The 6,731-nt window shown below is 38.6% G+C and overlaps 1 protein-coding gene across 1 annotated transcript in view; it reads right to left on the bottom strand.

Annotated features, from left to right (window-relative positions):
* LOC116504750 (zinc finger protein OZF-like) overlaps nucleotides 1–6,731 on the bottom strand; it is a 183,981-nt gene that overhangs the window by 58,772 nt on the left and 118,478 nt on the right. The gene's annotated exons all lie outside the window — the stretch shown is intronic.

Genomic DNA, 6,731 nt, shown 5'->3' on the forward strand with positions numbered 1-6,731 from the left:
TTATAACTGCTATTCTAATAGAAAATATTTCATAAAAGTAATTGCATTACATTCTTGATTAAAATATCTTTTCACTGATATATAATTTTATGGTATTCCCTGCCCCCCTCCCCAAAGTGTTATTAGCCATCAAACCTCAAAAATAAACTTTTCCCAAAAGGTTTCCACAATTTTGGCCACTACTGTAGGTTGTGATCTACCTTATCAAATGCTTTACTGAAATCTAAGTATATGATATCCACAGCATTTTGCTGGTCCACTAATTAGTCATTTTGTCAAACAATTAAATCAGGTTTGTTTGGCATAATGTTTTAAATCAATCCTACTGGTTACTGGTTATAATTTTGTTTCCTTCCAGTTGTTCACAGATTTGTTGTCTGGATATGTTTTCCAAGATGTTACCAGGTATTAATGTCAGGCTGATCTGTCTGTAATTTCCTGGATTTGTTTTTTCCCTCTTTTTTTGAAGATGGTGTTAAATGGAAAAAGGTTTCCTCTGCGGGTTCGGATTTCCCAGCTGGGAGAACGTCACTGGCTGAGTGAATGAATTTAGGATCGAAGCAAGCTGCATTTGAAAACAGGTTGTCTTTATTATTTCAGGAAAGCAAGACTTATGAACAGAACTTTTTTATTTTTTCTTTAAAAAAAACACAAATATGTCATCATTTGTCAATCATTAAGACATTGAAGTACAATTTTTTGTTGTTGTGTGTACCCCTCCCTCCCTCCACCCCCCACCCCCCCTCCTCCTTCCCCCCCCCCCGACTTCCCAGAACCCGTACACGCTATGGATTTTTAACTAACACAGTCTAAAATCTATTGAGAAAAAAGAAATAAAGAAATTAATGACATTCTAGATTGACCTTAGCTTCTTCTTACTGAACTGACTTTTAACAGTTTAAATCATTCCTGATCTTAAGCATAGGCTAACTGGAATTTCTTAGTCCCGTATTTATTTTGTATATAGTCAATCCATTTTTTCCAGTCTCGTTTATATATCTCATTTGAATGATCTTTGAGATATGCCGATATTTTAGCCATTTCAGCTAAGTTTGAAAACAGGTTGTCTTTATTATTTCAGGAAAGCAAGACTGACAGTGATGTAGATCAGCGTTCCTAGTTGAGCTGACCCAGTCATACAGTAAGTTTATTTTTTTTATACCATTTTCCTCTTTGAAGTCCTTTTGTTTTCTTTGTACTATTATTTTATCACTTTTTGTGAGTGCCTTTGCTAACGGTTCTAATCCTATCTCGCGTTTTGTTATTCCTCTGCCCTAAAGTACTTTCCAGGGATGAGCTCTAGTGTCTTCTACTGTATTTCCGATTTTTACATCTTTGCCCTGAGCTAATCAGTCTGTTGTCACTCTGACCTTTTCCTGTCTTAACGGTAACTTCTTCCTGCACTTCCTAGGTATTTTGTATTATTTTGTACTCTGCAGCTATTTCTAATTGTCCAGATATCCCAGTAATTATTCTCAGGAGGTTTGTTAATGTATCCTGGCTTTGTTATTCTAGTGACTTCCAGTTTGGTTATGGGCTGTACTGGTCTTCCTAATGGAACACTGTCTTGGTGAAGTTCCCTTCCCACAGAGGTTAAAAAAATCACAAAAAACAGCAGTGGCATTATCAGTTCTATATTGTTTCCAAGTGAAGAAAGTTAGCAACACACACACCCCTTTAGAAGAATGATATATATAAGGAAATATTAAAAAGGCAGAATATTATATTTTCCCTAAAGGAGAAACATGTTTATAAAGAAAGATTCTCAAAGCCTCAGCTCTCTGCCCCAAGGAGAAACAAAGGGGCAACTTTTAGAAATGCATATTTGGTAATCCATTCAAGACATGAATAGAACCCCAAGGAAGTCAGCATCTAGGATTAATTACATTTGCTAAACAAGATTAAAAACCCCAAATCATTGCTGGCTTTTGGGAGACCAACTACCGTATTTTTGGAGGGTTCTAGAGTGCTGCTGGGCACTGGAGAGAGGAAAAATGAGGAAAAATGGGCCATTTTTTGCTTCTTTTTGTGCTCCCCCAGCCCCCAGGAGCACTCTACAACCCTCCTAAAGGCTATGCATGCTCCCCACATTTTTTTTTATTTTTTATTTACAAAAAATGGACCTGTTTTCGCAAAAAAAAACCCGGCCATTTTTGGGAGGTCTGCAGAGTGCTTTTTTTTTTTTAAATGCCTCTTCAAAATCTTGGTGCGTCTTATACACCAGGGCGTCTTGTACTCTGAAAAATATGGTAATTAAAATCAAATAACAAAATACACAAAACAAGCCTCCAAATTTCAAAATGCTGTAGAAGAAACTGTATGAAAGTCCATGTGCTCATCAAACCAAGTGTTCAGCTACCCAGAATCACACATGTTTGATGGTTCTGCTTCACTATTAAAACCATCTTTCCAATCAGCGTCTATATTTCCAGTGTCTTTCTCCCCACTTGGAACTGAATCCAGATGGACATTTCTTACAACACAAGAAAAGAGCATGCCCATAAAATAACAAAACAACCCTAATATAAAGGAGAACCAGTTTTAAAGCATGCACCGCCAATGGAATAAAATTTGGGGAGTGAAGGAATATGTCCTGGAGAAACTTAGCCCCCACTCCTCTCCTAGAAGAAATATTTAAAAGTCAGAATATTATATTTACCTACAGGGAGAAAGCATCCCCTACACTCTTTGATAGCCCCCAATAGATGTCAGCACTTACAAAGAGATAGATAGCTCTATTCATAAGGAAATACTGTCAACCCTGAAGCTGATCCGGTTGAAGCCATTTTGAGGCATCAGTGCTGCCGCATTAGTGCAAGGGAGTAGGAGGGGGGATTAGAGATAGCTGGGATGGTGGAGTCATAATAAAATATTTTCTCCTGAGAACCAAGAATGTTCTCATACCTGGCCAGATAAAGTAGGAGTGATGTCACCAGACCATCGGACGCTGCAGTGATTGGGGTATATGACTGTTTGGGATTGAGAGGAAAACAAGAGGTCCCTCAGAGTTGGTTTTAACCAGATTTGTGCCAATTTGATATTTCCAATAAAGATATTCTTTTAGGAATTTACCTGCCTCTGAGGTTTGCTTGTGATGGATCTATTACTCGGAACCCTGGCATTAAACCAATTCTTCACTAAAATGTCAGGAAACTTTTTGCTCCATTTGGAGCTGCTTATTTGGGGTCCTGACCCCAACTGCTTAGCCAGCCTACCAGGCAGCAGGAAGACTCGGGAAAGATGGAGGAGATGGTAGGCACTGATGGAGCTTGTGCAGGGGTTGGTGAAAGCCTACAGTAACCCTCCTTGCCCCAGCAGGTGACTGTCTGTCTACTGTATTTCTCTGTATTTCTCTCTCTTTATCCCTCTACCTACCTACCTACCTACCTACCTACCTACCTACCTACCTACCTACCTACCTACCTACCTACCCTTTCTCCCTATTTACTGTATTTCTCTCTTTCTATTTCTCTCTATCCGTCTACCTACCTACCTACACTCTCCCTACCTACCTACTGTATTTCTCTCTCTCTATCCCTCTATCTATGTACCTCTCTCTCCCTACCTATCTACTGTATTTCTCTTTCTATTACTCTCTCTCTATCCCTCTACTTACCTACACACGCAATCTCTCTCCCTACCTACTGTATTTCGCTCTCTCACACCATCTACCTACCTACCTACCAACTCTCTCTCCCTCTCTCTAACTCTATCTACCTACCTACTTTTTTTTAATTAGCCCTTTCAAAACCTTGGTGTGTCTTATACTCTGAAAAATGTGATCGTTGCCAATCTTCCCAGGAGTGGACATCCAAGAAAATCCATCCCAAGGCCAGATGATGCAATGGCCAGAGCAATTTTTTTTTTAAAAAAAGGTTACATAACAGACTCTACAGGCTTCAGTTAGCATGTTAAATATCAAGATTCATGACAGTGCAAATAGAAAAAAACTGAACAACTCTGATTCGTTTGGAAGGGTTGCTCTTCTCTCTAAAAAGGTCATAGGAACATGGCTGAGATTTGCAAAGTTGCACCTGGACAAACCACAGGACTTCTGGAACACTGTCCTTTGCACAGACCAGACCAAAGTGGAGATGTTCGGCCGTAATGTACAGTGACATGTTTGACAAAAATCAAGCACAGCATATCAGTACAAGCAACAAACGGCTGTTCAATCTCCCCTGAAAACCCTCCAGCGATGGCAGCACCCACAACCTCTGGAGGGAAGACATTCCCAAAGAATCAACCTTAATTTAAAAGGGACTTTTTCAATCTTTCCACCAGAAGGAAAATCGCAGCCACCAGTTTCACAGCGTGCAGCCCCAGTGGGCTTAAATTCGGGGAGGGAAGGAACCTGCAGCATCAGCAGCTGAGATGCTTCAGCCCAGTTGCTTCTCTGCTTCCAGGCTGAAATTTGGAGGCTTGTTTTGTGTATTTTGTTATTTGATTTTAATTACCATATTTTTCGGAGTATAAGACGCACTGGTGTATAAGACGCACCAAGATTTTGAAGAGGCATTTTTTTTAAAAAAAGAATTGCACTCTGCAGACCTCCCAAAAATGGCCGTTTTTTTGCGAAAACAGGCCCATTTTTTGTAAAAAAAAAAAAAAAGTGGGGAGCATGCATAGCCTTTAGGAGGGTTGTAGAGTGCTCCTGGGGGCTGAGGGGGGGACAAAAAGAGGCAATAAATGGCCCATTTTTGCTCATTTTTCCTCTCTCCAGCCTCCAGCAGCACTCTGGAAGCCTCCTAAAGACTATGCATGGACATTTTTGCAAAAGGGGTGGGGTTTCCAGAGGCTGTATTCAGTTTATGATGTACTCATATTTTCATCCTCTTTTTTGAGGGGAAAAAGGTGCTTCTTATACTTTGAAAAATACGGTAGTTGGTCTCACAAAGGCCAGCAATGATTTGGGTTTTTTAATCTTGTTTAGCAAATGTAATTAATCCTAGATGCTGACTTCCTTGGGGTTCTATTCCTGTCTTGAATGGATTACCAAATATGCATTTCTAAAAGTTGCCCCTTTGTTTCTCCTGGGGGCAGAGAGCTGAGGCTTTGAGAATCTTTCTTTATAAACATGTTTCCCCCCTAGGGAAAATATAATATTCTGCCTTTTTAATATTTCCTAACATATTTCATTCTTCTAAAGAGGGTTGCTAACTTTCTTCAATTGGAAACAATATGGAACTGATGATGCCACTGCTGTCTTCTGTGATTTTTTTAACCTCTGTGGGAAGGGAACTTCACCAAGTGTTCCATTAGGAAGACCAGTACAGCCCATAACCAAACTGGAAGTCACTAGAATAACAAAGCCAGGATACATTAACAAACCTCCTGAGAATAATTACTGGGATATCAGGACAATTAGAAATAGCTGCAGAGTACAAAATAATACAAAATACCTAGGAAGTGCAGGAAGAAGACAAAGATTTCAGCTAGAGTTTTATCAGATCATAATCCAGTTTGGATGGAGTTGGGAGGGGTGACACAAGCAAGAAGGTCTTGGAGATTGAATGAAAATTTATTCAGATATGAAAAATACATTAATGAATGTAAAAAATTGTTAACAGAATACTTTGTTTTTAATATGAATAAGGGCACACCTATGGAAATTGTATGGGATGCAAGTAAAGCGTATATGAGAGGAGCTTTGATAAATATAAATAGATTACATAGACATAAACAAGGGGTAAAACGAACAGAACTGGAAGATGAAATTAGGAAGAAAGAGCAAGAGCTAACTTTAAAACCAGGAGATATAAAGATTAAAGAAGCAATTACCATATTAAAGGACCAATTTAATATGTTGATCTCAGACCAGGTAGCCACTAGTCTGTTATATGCAAAACATAATACTTTTTGTAATGCAAATAAATCTGGCAGATGGTTAGCTTATCAGATTAGGAAAAAACAAAATTCTTGAAACATAGCTAAATTGCTCTATAGAGGGAAGGATGTGTTCCACAGATTCAAAAGGTCTTCCGAGAATTTTTTACAGAGCTGTATAAGGGTGACAAAATTAACGGCCTAGATATAGAGAGATACTTGGACAAAGAAAAAATACCCATAGTTAAAGAAGAGCAGAGGCAAAGACTGAATCAACCAACAACTTCGGGGGAAATTTTGCACGTAATTAAGCAGTTAAAGACAGGAAAGGCACCTGGTACAGATGGCTTGACAGCGGCTTACTATAAAAATCTACAATTAGAAATGGTAGAACCTCTTAAGGAATTACTTAATAAGATTCAAACGGAAGGTACCCCCATCTTGGAAGACAGCTTTTATATCCCTGATACCTAAAGAAGACCAAGGTATTACTCAACTAAAAAACTATAGACCTATCACATTACTTAATGAAGTTGAAAGTCACAAATTTAGCCGAGATGGCTAAAATATCTGCATATCTTAAGGACCACTCAAACGAGAGATATAAACGAGACTGGAAAAAATGAAATGATTATATACAAAATAAATACAGGACTAAGAAATTCCAGATAGCTTATGCTTAAGATCAGGAATGATTTAAATTGTTTAAAGTTAGTTTAGCAAGGAGGAGCTAAGTTCAATGTAAAGATGTTATCAATTTCTTATTCTTTTTCCCAATATATTTTAGACTGCTTTTGTTAAAAATCTATACCGTGTATGGGTTCTGGGAAGTCGGAGGAAGGTTGTGGGGGAGGGTGGGGGGGAGGGATATATATCAGGTTTGACGATACGTGTTAGATTTTAAT

Source organism: Thamnophis elegans, chromosome 2 (assembly GCF_009769535.1).
Source record: "Thamnophis elegans isolate rThaEle1 chromosome 2, rThaEle1.pri, whole genome shotgun sequence".
NCBI classification, from domain to species: Eukaryota; Metazoa; Chordata; class Lepidosauria; order Squamata; family Colubridae; genus Thamnophis; species Thamnophis elegans.